Source organism: Arachis hypogaea, chromosome 20 (assembly GCF_003086295.3).
Source record: "Arachis hypogaea cultivar Tifrunner chromosome 20, arahy.Tifrunner.gnm2.J5K5, whole genome shotgun sequence".
Classification (NCBI taxonomy): domain Eukaryota; kingdom Viridiplantae; phylum Streptophyta; class Magnoliopsida; order Fabales; family Fabaceae; genus Arachis; species Arachis hypogaea.
In genome coordinates this window covers 62709272-62724919 of record NC_092055.1, presented here as the reverse complement: position 1 = coordinate 62724919, position 15648 = coordinate 62709272, and the positions used below count along the sequence as shown (strand labels likewise).

Below are 15648 nucleotides of genomic sequence, written 5' to 3'. Positions count from 1 at the left end.
TATGAGTGGTGAAGAGCTTATGGGGAAGAGGATAGGATTTGATAGGTGAATGGGGTTTGGGGAAGAGTGTTATGGACTTGTGTGAAGAGGAGAAAAAGAGAGGTGGGGTAGGTATGGATCCTGTGGGGTCCATAGATCCTGAGGTGACAAGGAATTCTCCTCCCTGCACCTTTCTGGCATTTAAACGCCCTCTGTGTGCCAATTCTAGCGTTTAACGCCAGCTCTGCTACCTTTTCTGGAGTTAAACACCAGGCTGATGCCCTTTTCTGGCGTTTACCGCCAACCAGACACCAGACACCCTTTTCTACTGTTAAACGCCAGTCTGTCTGCCAATTCTGGCATTTAACGCCCAGAATGCTGCCAGACTGGGCGTTAAACACCCATTCTGCTATCCTTACTGGCGTTGAAACGCCAGTAACCCTGTTCTTCAGGGTGTGCTATTTTTTATTCCGCTTTAATTCAGCAGTTATTTTTATGACTCCACATGATCATCAACCTAAAAAAAACATAACATAACAATGAAAAATAAATAAATATTATTAAATAACATTGGGTTGCCTCCCAATTAGCGCTTCTTTAATGTCAATAGCTTGACAGTGAGCTCTTAGAGAGCTTTACAGAGAGTCAGAGCTTAATGGTGGCCTTCCAACACCAAACTTAGAAGTTGAGTGTGGGGGCTCTGTTTGACTCTGTATTGAGAGAAGCTTTTCATGCTTCCTCTCCATGGTTACAGAAAAAGATCCTTGAGCCTTAAACACAAGGTAGTCCTCATTCAATTGAAGGACTAGCTCTCCTCTATCCACATCAATCACAGCCTTTGCTGTGGCTAGGAAGGGTCTTCCAAGGATGATGGATTCATCCTCATCCTCCCCAATGTCTAGGATTATGAGGTCAGCAGGGATGTAAAGGCCTTCAACCTTCACTAAGACATCCTTTAAAAGTCCATAAGCCTGTTTCCTTAATTTTTTTTCTACGAACTCTAGTGAGATTCTTGCAGCTTGTACTTCAAAGATCCCTAGTTTCTCCATTACAAAGATTGGCATGAGGTTTATACCTGACCCCAGGTCACACAGAGCCTTCTCAAAGGTCATGGTTCCTATGGTACAGGGTATTAAGAACTTTCCGGGATCCGGTTTCTTCTGAGGTAATTTTAGTTGAACCAAGGCATTCAGTTCATTCATGAGGAATGGAGGTTCATCCTCCCAAGTCTCATTACCAAATAACTTGGCATTCAGCTTCATGATTGCTCCTAGATACTAAGCAACTTGCTCTTCAACAATATCTTTATCCTTTTCAGAGGAAGAATACTCATCAAAGCTCATGAATGGCAACAGTAAGTTCAGTGGAATCTCTATGGTCTCTGTATGAGCCTCAGATTCCTTTGGTTCCTCATTAGGGAACTCCTTAGTGGACAGTGGATGTCCATTGAGGTCTTCCTTACTGGAATTCACTGCCTTTCCCTCTTCTATAGGTTTGCCCATTTTGGACATATTGATGGCCTTGCACTCTCTCTTTGGATTCTCTTTTGTATTGCTTGGGAGAGTACTTGGAGGGAGTTCAGTAACTCTTTTACTTAGCTGACCCACTTGTGCCTCCAAATTTCTGATGGAGGACCTTGTATCAGTCATAAAACTGAGAGTGGTCTTAGATATATAAGAGACTATGGTTGCTAAGTCAGAGAGGCTCTACTTAGAATTCTCTGTCTGTTGCTGAGAAAATGATAGAAAAGGCTTGCTGTTGCCAAACTTATTTCTTCCACCATTATTATTATTGAAGCCTTGTTGAGGCTTCTGTTGATCCTTACATGAGAGATTAGTTTGATTCCTCCATGAAAGATTGTAAGTGTTTCCATAGGATTCTCCCATGTAATTCACTTCTTCCATTCCAGGATTCTGAGGGTCATAAGCTTCTCCTTCAGAGGAGGTTTTTTTAGTATTGCCGGATGCAGCTTGCATTCCAGTCAGATTCTGAGAAATCATATTGACTTGTTGAGTCAATATTTTATTCTGAGCCAATATAACATTCAGAGTATCAATCTCAAGAACTTCTTTCTTCTGAGTCATCCCATTATTCATAGTATTTCTTTTAGAAGTGTACATGAACTGGTTATTTGCAACCATTTTAATGAGTTCCTGGGCTTCTGCAGGTGTTTTCTTCAGATGAAGAGATCCACCAACAGAGTGGTCCAATGACATCTTGGACAATTTAGACAGACCATTATAGAATATACATAGCATACTTCATTCTAAAAGCATGTCTGAAGGACACCTTCTGATCAATTGCTTGTATCTTTCCCAAGCTTCATAGAGGGATTCACCTTCCTTCTGTCTGAAGGTTTGGACCTCCACTCTAAGCTTACTCAACTTTTGAGGTGGAAAGAATTTTGCCAAGAAAGCATTGACCAACTTTTCCCAAGAGTTCAAGCTTTCTTTAGGTTGTGAGTCCAACCATGTCTGAGCTCTGTCTCTTACAGCAAAGGGGAAAAGCATAAGTCTGTAGACCTCGGGATTAACCCCATTGGTCTTAACAGTGTCACAGATTTGCAGGAATTAAGCTAAGAACTGATGGGGATCTTCCAATGGAAGTCCATGAAACTTGCAATTCTGCTGCATTAGAGAAACTAATTGAGGCTTAAGCTTAAAGTTGTTTGCTCCAATTGTAAGAATTGAAATGCTTCTTCTATGGAAGTCGGAAGTTGGTGCAGTAAAGTCACCAAGCATCTTCCTTGCATCTCCATCATTGTTGTTGTTTTCGGCTGCCATGTCTTCTTCTTTTTCAAAAATTTCTGTAAGGTCCTCTCCAGAGTGTAGTGCTTTAGCTTCTCTTAGCTTCCTCTTCAGAGTCCTTTCAGGTTTAGGATCAGCTTCAACAAGAATGTCCTTATCCTTGTTCCTGCTCATATGAAAAAGAAGAGAACAGGAAAGAAGAACAATCCTCTATGTCATAGTATAGAGATTCCTTTATGTGAGTAGAAGAATAGAAGAATGAGTTAGAGAGAGAATAAGAAGAATTCGAACACAGAGAGAGAGGGAGGGTTCGAATTATGAGTAAAATAGAAGTGTTAGTAAATAAATAAAAATAAATAGAAAGAGAAGAGAGAGAGAGAATTCGAATATTATTTTAAAAGAAAAGAAAAATATTTTTGTTTTTATTTTAATTATTAGTTAGTATTCGAAAATATTAAAAGAAATAAAATTAGAATTTAAAACAATTAATTAATAAAAAAGAATTTTGAAAAAGTTGTTAGTAGTTTTCGAAAATTAAAGAGAGAAAAGTAGTTACGTGGTTTTGAAAAAGATAAACTTTTAAAATCGAACAAAAAGTCAAGTAGTTAATTAAAAAAGATTTGAAAATAAATTTTGAAAAGATAAGAAGTTAGAAAAAGATGTTGAAATAAAAATTGAAAAAGATGTGATTTGAAATTTTATTTGAAAAAAGATTGAAAAGGAAATTAAAAAGATTTGATTTTTAAAATTAAAGTTGTTGACTTGACTAACAAGAAACTAAAAGATATGATTCTAGAATTTAAAGATTGAACCTTTCTTAACAGGCAAGTAACAAACTTGAAATTTTTTGAATTAAAACATTAAATGTTAGCAATAATTTTGAAAATTTGTTTAAAGATTTTCGAAAACATTAAAAGAAAAATGAAAAAGATTTTGAAAAATTTTGAGAAAGAAATCGAAAATATCAAAAGAAAAATGAAAAAGATTTGATTTTGAAAAAGATTTGAAAATATAGGATTTTTAAATTGAAATTTTGACTTGACTAATAAGAAACAACTAAATTTTAAAATTTTTTGACTAAGTCAATCCAAAATTTCGAAATTTATGAGACAAATAAGGAAAAGATATTATTTTTGATTTTTTTGAATTAATGAAGAAAGAGAAAAACAACAAAATGAAACAAAACATAAAAATTTAAGATCAAAACAAATAATGCATGCAAGAACACTTTGAATATCAAGATGAACACCAAGAACACTTTGAAGATCATGATGAACATCAAGAACATATTTTTGAAAATTTAGAAAAGAAACACATGCAAGACACTAAACTTAGAAATTTTTAATGTTTAGACACTATGAATTCGAAAATACATATGAAAAACAACAACAAAAAAAACACAAAACAAGAAAATCACAAGATTAAACAAAGAAAATCATCAAGAACAACTTGAAGATCAAGAAAGAACACATGATGAACATATTTTCGAAAATAAAAGAAAAATAAAAAACATTCAATTGACACCAAACTTAAAATTTGACACAAGACTCAAACAAGAAACATAAAATTTTTGGTTTTTATGATTTTATTAAATTTTTTTGTATTTTTCGAAAATTATGTTTGGAAAAAAAATAAAGAAATTCAAAATTTTTAATAAGAATTCCAGGATTCATGTAATGTTAGTCTAAAGCTTCGGTCCAAAAGAATTAGACATGGCAAAATGACCAGTCAAGCTTTAGCACAGAATTTTAAATGAGAATCCAAAGGCTCATGCAATGTTATTCTATAGCTCCGGTCCAAAAGAAGTAGACATGGCCAACTGGCCAGCCAAACTTTAGCATAACAAATATAAACATGTCCTTTTTACAGTGGAAAGTGGAAACCTCAGTCCAAAAGATTAGACCTAGCTTAACGGCCAGCCAGGTTTCAACATATCCCATGAAGCTCTAGAATTCATTCTTAAAAATTTTTGAATGATTTTTTTCGAAATTAAAAATAAAAATCTTAAACATAAAATAAAATTACTGAATCTAAGCAACAAGATGAACCGTCAGTTGTTCAAACTCGAACAATCCCCGGCAACGGTGCCAAAAACTTGGTGCACGAAATTGTGATTCACAATTTTTACAACTCCGCACAACTAACGAGCAAGTGCACCGGGTCGTCCAAGTAATACCTTACGTGAGTAAGGGTCGATCCCACGGAGATTGTCGGCTTGAAGCAAGCTATGGTCATCCTGTAAATCTTAGTCAGGCGGATTCAAATGGTTATGAGGTTTTGATAATTAAAAGATAAATAAAATGTAAGATAAAATAAAGATACTTATGTAATTCATTGGTGGGAATTTCAAATAAGCATTTGGAGATGATTTGTTGCTTCTGAACCTCTGCTTTCCTATTGTCTTCTTCCAATCATGTGTGCTCCCTTCCATGGCAAGCTGTATGATCCTCTCGGATGAAAAATACCAGGTACGATCTCTGCACCGCTAATCAACTGTCGGATTTCTCGTCTCGGATGAAAAATACCAGGCACAGCTACCGCACGCCTAATCATCTGCCGGTTCTCACTAGCGTCGGAATAGGATCTCTCTATCCTTTTCACGCTGTCACGGCGCCCAACATTCGCAAGTTAGAAGCTCGTCACAGTCATCCTTTCCTAGATCCTACCCGGAATACCACAGACAAGGTTTAGACTTTCTGGATCTCAGGAATGCTGCCAATGGTTCTAGCCTACACCACGAAGGTACTAATCTCCCGGACTCGGTCTGTGTATTAGATACCCAAGAGAATATACTCCGGCTGTCGTCCAATGACTACGTTGAACATCATGTAGACCGCTTGTGGTTGTCAGGCACGTGGATCTTGGCTAAGCGAGTAACGAAGATAGTGGGTGACTGTCACGGGTCACCCATTCATTCTGACTTAACTGAATTATGTACGAGAGTATATCTTAGAGAAGAAGTAGGCGTGAATTGAAAGAAAAACAATAGTACTTACGTTAATCCATGAATAACAGCAAAGCTCCACACCTTAATCGATGAGGTGTAGAAACTCCACCATAGAAAATACATAAGAGAAAGACATCTAGGCATGGCCAAATGGCCAGCATCCCCAAAGTGGTTCCAAGTATGATCCAAAAGCTTTATTACAATATTAAAAAGTGCTATTTATACTAAACTAGTTACTAGGGTTTACAGAAATAAGTAACTAAGTGCAAATAGTGCAGAAATCTACTCCCGGGGCCCACTTGGTGTGTGCTTGGGCTGAGCATTGAAGCTTTAACTTGCATAGGTCATTCTTGGAGTTAAACGCCAGCTTCGGTGCCAGTTTAGGCGTTTAACTCCAGTTTTGGTGCCAGTTTTGGCATTTTACGCCAGAAAGTTTTTGGCTGGTGTTTAACGCCAGTTTGGGCCATCAAATCTCAAGCAAAGTATGGACTATTATATATTTCTGAAAATCCCAAGATGTCTACTTTCCAATGCAATTAAGAGCGCGACAATTGGGCTTTTGTAGCTCCAGAAAATTCACTTCGAGTGCAGGAGGGTCAGAATCCAGCAGCATCTGCAGTCCTTTAATTTCTCAGCCTCTGAATCAGATTTTTGCTCAGGTCCCTCAATTTCAGCCAGAAAATACCTGAAAATACAGAAAAACACACAAACTCATAGTAAAGTCCAGAAATGTGATTTTTGCATAAAAACTAATAAAAATATAATAAAAAGTAACTAAAACATACTAAAAACTATGTAAAAACATTGCCAAAAAGGGTATAAATTATCCGCTCATCACCCATGCACAAGTCTGTGCCCACACATAGAATGGAAATCAGCAAGTGTGCCCATGCACAACTTCTGTCCGTACACACAGGAGGAAAATCAGCATGTGTGCCGCACACGTTTGTGCGTACGCACATGTACTAGCACGTGACTTCATTAAAAAGTCACGTGGCTCGCGATTTGAGGAGCTTTTTGGCCCATTTCTGAAGGATTTGGAGCATATATGAAGGGGGAAGCAACACCATCTCACACCATACACTACCATACTTCATAGAATACATTTTAGGAGTAGTTTTAGGGTAGTTTATTTTAGGTTTTCTCTCAAATTGCCTTGGGTTTAATTAGGGTTTGTAATATTTTATACTTCAATTTTGGTCTTGGATTTTGCTATCTTATTGTAAGTATTTCTTTAATTCCTCTTTTATTATATTACTTGTTCTACACTTTCATATATTTTCATTTCCTTTGTCAATATATACATAGTTTTGCAATTTTGAGTTTTAGTTCATGAATTGATGTTTGATGGTTTTTATATGTTTATGGGATTGCTATTGTTGATTTTGTTCTTTAGTGGTTCATAGTTTTCATCTTGTTTCCAAATTTCCCATGTTTTATGATTATGCCCATTAGGTGTTTGATGAAATGCCAATTTTGATTTTGGGGTAGATTTTCATCCCTTGACTTGGGGAAATGAAATTATGGAGTACTAGAGTTATAATGTCCAACATTTAGTGATAATTCTTGAGTTGTTAGTTGTTATTGTTTCCACTAACACTAGCTTCTTACTAAGGTAATTAGTAAGTTAGCTAGGATTTGTGGATTAATAACAATTATGCTTACTTGACTTACTCTTCGATGTTAAGGGTAGACTAAGTGTGATTAATCTATCATAATTATCATAGTTGTGGTTATGGCAAGGAAAGAATTCCATAACTCATCCCAAGTCAAGGTTCAATTCATGTTTTGAACCACTTTTCCATCAATTTTGAATCTTACTTGTTTATATTACATATATAGTTCTTTTATTCCTTTATTAGTTTATTAATTACAATTTGATCATTCTTTTATCTCTTTATTGTTTGCTTCTTTATTGAAAAACCCCTTTTACATTTCACAACCAAAATTGTTCGCTCTTAGGCAATAGTTCCTAGGGAAGACGACCCGAGGTTTGAAAACTCTCGGTTATATTTTAATTTGAAAAATTAAACTTTGATTGAGCATTACTTGTTGGTTCAGAACTGTAGTTGCAACGAGGTTATTTCTCTTCTACTGAGAAGAAATTCTTAGCCGATGGTTTGGCTCTTTCACGTTTTTGGTGCTGTTGCCGGGGAACTAGCGCGATGAGTCTTATAGTTTTGGTTGTTGTAAATATGTGAAGAGTATGAATGGAAACTTTTTGGGTTGTCTGTTTTCTTTTGTTGGTAATTAAGATTTTGTTTATTTTGTTAATTGATGTCTTTAGTTTTTATTTTCTATTTTCTCTATGAGTTATCACCCTCTTGGTTTGGAGTTTGGTTGTTTTTACATAGTTTTTAGTATGTTTTAGTTACTTTTTATTATATTTTTATTAGTTTTTATGGAAAAAACACATTTATGGACTTTACTATGAGTTTGTGTGTTTTTCTGTCATTTCATGTATTTTCTGGCTGAAATTGAGGGACCTAAGCAAAAATCTGATTCAGAGGTTGAAAAAGGACTGCAGATGCTGTTGGATTCTGACCCTGCTGCACTCGAAATGAATTTTCTGGAGTTACAGAAGCCCAATTGGTGCGCTCTCAATTGCGTTAGAAAGTAGACATCATGGGCTTTCTAGAAATATATAATAGTCTATACTTTGCCCGAGATTGGATGGCTCAAACTGGCGCTCAAATCCAGCCTAAAACTTTCTGGCGTAAACCGCCCAAACTGGCACCAAAGCTGGCGTTTAACTCCAAGAACAGCCTATGCACATGAAAGCTTTAATGCTCAGCCCAAGCACACACCAAGTGGGTCCCAGAAGTGGATTTCTGCATTATCTGCACTTAGTTACTCATTTTCTGTTACCCTAGGTTACTAGTCTAGTATAAAAACTACTTTTAGAGATTTATTTGATAACTTTGGATCTTTTGAAAACTTGGGATCTTTTGATCTTTGATCTTTTGACCATTGTTCACGTTTTGAGAGGCTGGCCTCACAGCCTTGCCTAGACCTTTTTCACTTATATATTTTCAACGGTGGAGTTTCTACACCCCATAGATTAAGGTGTGGAGCTCTGCTGTTCTTCATTAATTAATGCAATTACTACTATTTTCTATTCAATTCATACCTACTTCTTCTCCAAGATATACTCTCGTACTTAATTCAGTTAAGTCAGAATGAAGGGGTGACCCGTGACAATTACCCAATCTTTGTTACTCGCTTAGCCAAGATCCGCGTGCCTGACAACCACAAGCGGTCTACATGATGTTCAACGTAGTCATTGGACGGTAGCTGGAATATATTCTCTTGGGTATCTAATATACGGACCGAGTCTGTGAGATTAGTATCTTCGTGGTATAGGCTAGAACCAAGTGGCAACCATTCCTGAGATTCGGAAAGTCTAAACCTTGTCTGTGGTATTTCGAGTAGGATCTGGGAAGGGATGACTGTGACGAGTTTCAAACCTGCGAATGTTGGGTGCAGTGACAGTGTGCAAAAAAGGATCAATGGATCCTATTCCGACGCTAGCGGGAACCGACAGATGATTAGCCATGCGGTAGCTGTACCTGGTATTTTTCATCCGAGACAAGAAATCCGACAGTTGATTAGCCGTGCAGAAACAGTAGATGACCATTTTCACTGAGAAAATCCTACAGCTTGCCATGGAAGGGAGCACGCATGATTGGAAGAAGGCAATAGGAAAGCAGAGATTCAGAAGCAACAAAGCATCTCCAAACGCTTATATGAAATTCCCACCAATGAATTACATAAGTCTCTCTATCTTATTTTATGTTTTATTTATCTTTCAATTATCAAAACTTCATAACCAATTGAATTCGCCTGACTGAGATTTACAAGGATGACTATAGCTTGCTTCAAGCCGACAATCTCCATTGGATCAACCCTTACTCACGTAAGGTTTATTACTTGGACGACCCAGTGCACTTGCTGGTTAGTTGTGCGGAGTTGTGAAAAGTGTGAATCATGATTTCCCAAACCAGTAGGTTTTGGGAAATAGTAGATGGATATGAGTGGTGAAGAGCTTATGGGGAAGAGGATAGGATTTGATAGGTGAATGGGGTTTAGGGAATAGTGTTATGGACAGGTGTGAAGAGGAGAAAAAGAGAGGTGGGGTAGGTGGGGATCCTGTGGGGTCCACAGATCCAGAGGTGTCAAGGAATTCTGCTCCCTGCACCTTTCTGGCATTTAAATGCCCTCTGTCTGCCAATTCTAGCGTTTAACGCCAGCTCTGCTACCTTTTCTGGCGTTAAACGCCAGGCTGATGCCCTTTTATGGTGTTTACCGTCAAACAGACACCAGACACCATTTTCTAGCGTTAAACGCCAGTCTGTCTGCCAATTCTGGCGTTTAACGCCCAGAATGCTGCCAGACTGGGCGTTAAACGCCCATTCTGCTATCCTTACTAGCGTTGAAATGCCAGTAACCCTGTTCTTCAGGGTGTGCTATTTTTTTTATTCTGCTTTAATTCTGCAGTTGTTTTTATGACTCCACATGATCATCAACCTAAAGAAGACATAACATAACAATGGAAAATAAATAAATATTATTAAATAACATTGGGTTGCCTCCCAATAAGCGCTTCTTTAATCTCAATAGCTTGACAATGAGCTCTTAGAGAGCTTCACAGAGACTCAGAGCTTAATGGTGGTCTTTCAACACCAAACTTAGAAGTTGAGTGTGGGGGCTCTGTTTGACTCTGTATTGAGAGAAGCTTTTCATGCTTCCTTTCCATGGTTACAGAAGAAGATCCTTGAGCCTTAAACACAAGGTAGTCCTCATTCAATTGAAGGACTAACTCTCCTCTGTCCACATCAATCACTGCCTTTGCTGTGGCTAGGAAGGGTCTTCTAAGGATGATGGATTCATCCTCATCCTCCCCAGTGTCTAGGATTATGAGGTCAGCAGGGATGTAAAGGCCTTCAACCTTCACTAAGACATCCTCTAAAAGTCCATAAGCCTGTTTCTTTGATTTGTCTGCCAACTCTAGTGAGATTCTTGCAGCTTGTACCTCAAAGATCCCTAGTTTCTCCATTACAGAGAGTGGCTTGAGGTTTATACCTGACCCCAAGTCACACAGAGCCTTCTCAAAGGTCATGGTTCCTATGGTACAGGGTATTAAGAACTTTCCGGGATCCGGTTTCTTCTGAGGTAATTTTAGTTGAACCAAGGCATTCAGTTCATTCATGAGCAATGGAGGTTCATCCTCCTAAGTCTCATTACCAAATAACTTGGCATTCAGCTTCATGATTGCTCCTAGATACTGAGCAACTTGCTCTTCAAAAATATCTTTATCCTCTTCAGAGGAAGAATACTCATCAGAGCTCATGAATGGCAACAGTATGATCCTCAGATTCCTTTTGTTCCTCATTAGGGAACTCCTTAGTGGACATTGGACGTCCATTGAGGTCTTCCTTACAGGAATTCACTGCCTTTTCCTCTTATACAGGTTCGGCCATTTTGGACATATTGATGGCCTTGCACTCTTTCTTTGGATTCTCTTCTGTATTGCTTGGGAGAGTACTTGGAGGGAGTTCAGTAACTCTTTTACTCAGCTGACCCACTTGTGCCTCCAAATTTCTGATGGAGGACCTTGTTTCAGTCATAAAGCTGAGAGTGGTCTTAGATAGATCAGAGACTATGGTTGCTAAGTCAGAGAGGCTCTGCTTAGAATTTTCTATCTGTTGCTGAGAATATGATAGAAAAGGCTTGCTATTGCCAAACTTATTTCTTCCACCATTATTATTATTGAAGCCTTGTTGAGGCTTCTGTTGATCCTTACATGAGAGATTAGGATGATTCCTCCATGAAGGATTGTAAGTGTTTCCTTAGGATTCTCCCATGTAATTCACTTCTTCCATTCCAGGATTTTGAGGGTCATAAGCTTCTCCTTCAGAGGAGGCTTCTTTAGTACTACCGGATGCAGCTTGCATTCCAGTCAGATTCTGAGAAATCATATTGACTTGTTGAGTCAATATTTTATTCTGAGCCAATATGGCATTCAGAGTATCAATCTCAAGAACTCCTTTCTTCTGAGGCATCCCATTATTCACAGGATTTCTTTCAGAAGTGTACATGAACTGGTTATTTGCAACCATTTTAATGAGTTCCTGGGCTTCTGTAGGCGTTTTCTTCATATGAATAGATCCACCAGCAGAGTGGTCTAATGACATCTTGGACAATTCAGACAGACCATCATAGAATATACATAGGATGCTTCATTCTGAAAGCATGTCAGAAGGACACCTTCTGATCAATTGCTTGTATCTTTCCCAAGCTTCATAGAGGGATTCACCTTCTTTCTGTCGGAAGGTTTGCACCTCCACTCTAAGCTTACTCAACTTTTGAGGTGGAAAGAATTTTGCCAAGAAAGCATTGACCAACTTTTCCCAAGAGTTCAGGCTTTCTTTAGGTTGTGAGTCCAACCATGTCTGAGCTCTGTCTCTTACAGCAAAGGGAAAAAGCATAATTCTGTAGACCTCGGGATTAACCCCATTGGTCTTAACAGTGTCACAGATTTGCAAGAATTAAGCTAAGAACTGATGGGGATCTTCCAATGGAAGTCCATGAAACTTGCAATTCTGCTGCATTAGAGAAACTAATTGAGGCTTAAGCTTAAAGTTGTTTACTCCAATTGTAGGAATTGAGATGCTTCTTCCATAGAAGTCGGAAGTTGGTGCAGTAAAGTCACCAAGCATCTTCCTTGCATCTCCATCATTGTTGTTGTTTTCGGCTGCCATGTCTTCTTCTTTTTCAAAAATTTCTGTAAGGTCCTCTCCAGAGTGTAGTGCTTTAGCTTCTCTTAGCTTCCTCTTTAGAGTCCTTTCAGGTTCAGGATCAGCTTCAACAAGAATGTCCTTATCCTTGTTCCTGCTCATATGAAAAAGAAGAGAACAGGAAAGAAGAACAATCCTCTATGTCATAGTATAGAGATTCCTTTGTGTGAGTAGAAGAATAGAAGAATGAGGTAGAGAGAGAATAAGAAGAATTCGAACACGGAGAGAGAGGGAGGGTTCGAATTATGAGTAGAATAGAAGTGTTAGTAAATAAATAAAAATAAATAGAAAGAGAAGAGAGAGAGAGAATTCGAATATTAGTTTAAAAGAAAAGAAAAATATTTTTATTTTTATTTTAATTATTAGTTAGTATTCGAAAATATTAAAAGAAATAAAATTAGAATTTAAAACAATTAATTAATAAAAAAGAATTTTGAAAAAGTTGTTAGTAGTTTTCGAAAATTAGAGAGAGAAAAGTAGTTAGGTGGTTTTGAAAAAGATAAACTTTTAAAATCGAACAAAAAGTCAAGTAGTTAATTAAAAAAGATTTGAAAATAAATTTTGAAAAGATAAGAAGTTAGAAAAAGATTTTGAAATAAAAAATTGAAAAAGATATAATTTGAAATTTAATTTGAAAAAGATTGAAAAGGAAATTAAAAAGATTTGATTTTTAAAATTAAAGTTGTTGACTTGACTAACAAGAAACTAAAAGATATGATTCTAGAATTTAAAGATTGAACCTTTCTTAACAGGCAAGTAACAAACTTGAAATTTTTTGAATCAAAACATTAAATGTTAGCAATAATTTTGAAAATATGAAGTAAAAATAAGAAAAAGATTTTGAAAATTTGTTTAAATATTTTCGGAAACATTAAGAGAAAAATAAAAAAGATTTTGAAAAATTTTGGGAAAGAAATCGAAAATATCAAAAGAAAAATGAAAAAGATTTGATTTTGAAAAAGATTTGAAAAGATAGGATTTTTAAATTGAAATTTTGACTTGACTAATAAGAAACAACTAAATTTTAAAATTTTTTGACTAAGTCAATCCAAAATTTCGAAATTTATGAGACAAATAAGGAAAAGATATTATTTTATTTTTTTGAATTAATGAAGAAAGAGAAAAACAACAAAATGAAACAAAACATAAAAATTTAAGATCAAAACAAATAATGCATGCAAGAACACTTTGAATATCAAGATGAACACCAAAAACACTTTGAAGATCATGATAAACATCAAGAACATATTTTTGAAAATTTAGAAAAGAAACACATGCAAGACACCAAACTTAGAAATTTTTAATGTTTAGACACTATGAATTCGAAAATACATATGAAAAACAACAACAAAAAAAACACAAAACAAGAAAATCACAATATTAAACAAAGAAAATCATTAAGAACAACTTGAAGATCAAGAAAGAACACATGAAGAATATATTTTTGAAAATAAAAGAAAAATAAAAAATATTCAATTGACACCAAACTTAAAATTTGACACAAGACTCAAACAAGAAACATAAAATTTTTGGTTTTTATGATTTTATTAAATTTTTTTGTATTTTTCGAAAATTATGTTTGGAAAAAAAATAAAGAAATTCAAAATTTTTAATAAGAATTCCAGGATTCATGCAATGTTAGTCTAAAGCTTCGGTCAAGAATTAGACATGGCCAAATGGCCAGCCAAGCTTTAGCACAGAATTTTAAATGAGAATGCAAAGGCTCATGCAATGTTATTCTATTGCTCCGGTCCAAAAGAATTAGACATGGCCAACTAGCCAGCCAAACTTTAGCATAACAAATATAAACATGTCCTTTTTATAGTGGAAAGTGGAAACCTAAGTCCAAAAGATTAGACATGGCTTAACAGCCAGCCAGGTTTCAACATATCCCATGAAGCTCTAAAATTCATTCTTAAAAATTTTTGAATGATTTTTTTCGAAAACTAATTTTTTGTATTTTATTTTATTTTTTTTTGAAAATAAAAATAAAAATCTTAAACATAAAATAAAATTACCGAATCTAAGCAACAAGATGAACTGTCAGTTGTTCAAACTCGAACAATCTCCGGCAACAGCGCCAAAAACATGATGCACGAAATTGTGATTCACACGTTTTACAACTCTGCACAACTAATAAGCAAGTGCACTGGGTCGTCCAAGTAATACCTTACGTGAGTAAGGGTCGATCCCACGGAGATTGTCGGCTTGAAGCAAGCTATGGTCATCCTGTAAATCTTAGTCTGGCGGATTCAAATTGTTATGAGGTTTTGATAATTAAAAGATAAATAAAACGTAAGATAAAATAAAGATACTTATGTAATTCATTGGTGGGAATTTCAGATAAGCGTTTGGAGATGCTTTGTTGCTTCTGAACCTCTGCTTTCCTACTGTCTTCTTCCAATCATGTGTGCTCCCTTCCATGGCAAGCTGTATAATCCTCTCGGATGAAAAATACCAGGTACGATCTCTGCACGGCTAATCAACTGTCGGATTTCTCGTCTCGGATGAAAAATACCAGGCACAGCTACCGCACGCCTAATCATCTGTCCGTTCTCACTAGCATCAAAATAGGATATCTCTATCCTTTGCACGCTATCACTGCACCCAACATTCGCAAGTTAGAAGCTCGTCACAATCATCCCTTCCCAGATCCTACCCGGAATACCACAGACAAGGTTTAGACTTTCCGGATCTCAGGAATGCTGCCAATGGTTCTAGCCTATACCACGAAGGTACTAATCTCACAGACTCGGTCCGTGTATTAGATACCCAAGAGAATATACTCCGGTTGTCGTCCAATGACTACGTTGAACATCATGTAGACCGCTTGTGGTTGTCAGGCACGCGGATCTTGGCTAAGCGAGTAACGAAGATAGTGGGTGACTGTCACGGGTCACCCATTCATTCTGACTTAACTGAATTATGTACGAGAGTATATCTTAGAGAAGAAGTAGGCGTGAATTGAAAGAAAAACAATAGTACTTACGTTAATCCATGAATAACAGCAAAGCTCCACACCTTAATCGATGAGGTGTAGAAACTCCACCATAGAAAATACATAAGAGAAAGACATCTAGGCATGGCCAAATGGCCAGCATCCCCAAAGTGGTTCCAAGTATGATCCAAAAGCTTTATTACAATAGTAAAAAGTGCTATTTATACTAAACTAGTTACT

General features: G+C 36.5%; 2 non-coding genes across 2 annotated transcripts; both read left to right on the top strand.

Moving 5' to 3' along the window:
* The first annotated feature begins 2249 nt into the window (after positions 1 to 2249).
* LOC112788099 (small nucleolar RNA R71) lies at positions 2250 to 2357 on the top strand. The gene has a single exon (XR_003195478.1). It is a non-coding gene; the product is annotated as a small nucleolar RNA R71 (small nucleolar RNA).
* Positions 2358 to 11921: 9564 nt separating this feature from the next.
* Positions 11922 to 12029, top strand: LOC112788110 (small nucleolar RNA R71). The gene has a single exon (XR_003195489.1). It is a non-coding gene; the product is annotated as a small nucleolar RNA R71 (small nucleolar RNA).
* Positions 12030 to 15648: the final 3619 nt, after the last annotated feature.